The sequence below is a fragment of the Gekko japonicus genome, unplaced genomic scaffold (assembly GCF_001447785.1).
Source record: "Gekko japonicus isolate JY-2015 unplaced genomic scaffold, Gekko_japonicus_V1.1 scaffold4948, whole genome shotgun sequence".
Taxonomy (NCBI): domain Eukaryota; kingdom Metazoa; phylum Chordata; class Lepidosauria; order Squamata; family Gekkonidae; genus Gekko; species Gekko japonicus.
The window spans coordinates 975-1,569 of record NW_015167203.1 but is presented as its reverse complement, the minus strand read 5'-3'; positions in this window follow the sequence as shown (position 1 = coordinate 1,569).

The following is a 595-nucleotide window of genomic DNA, read 5'->3' as shown; positions in this document are numbered from 1 at the left end:
CATGCGCCAAGAGAGAGAGAGAGAGAGAGAGAGAGAGAGAGAGAGAGAGAGAGAGAGAGAGGGGAGGGTGCCTTCCACCTCTGTCTCTGAGCTCCCTCAGGGGCCACCAAGAGAACCCCACCCGCGGCCCTGGGGAGGGGGTGAGATTATCTTGTCTTCTCTCCTCAAAATAATATTTCCTTGTTATGGCAAATGGGGTTGCTTCGGAGCAGGAGGAAGTCTGCAAGTGCAGCTCATGAGCACAAAACGTGGAGATCATTCATATGGCTTGGGGGGAGGGTTGCATAGTAGGAGACTCCTGATCCCTCCTTCCAGAAACGTATCTGCCTGCAGTCTCTGAGCATGAACAGAGTGCCTGCATTGTCTTACAGAGACGTGAGATGCATTGGGCACATGGATGGGGAGGGAGGCGTTTCTATGCATTGGGCACATGGATGGGGAGGGAGGCGTTTCTAGCTCAGTAACAGATCTGATCCTTTGCATAGAGGAGATCCCTGCTTCTGTCCTTGGCATCTCCTCCCAGACCAACCAAAAGACTTGGATAGACTCCAGAGAAGGTGTGGCCTTGACTGCACGCCATCCTGAACCTACTGCC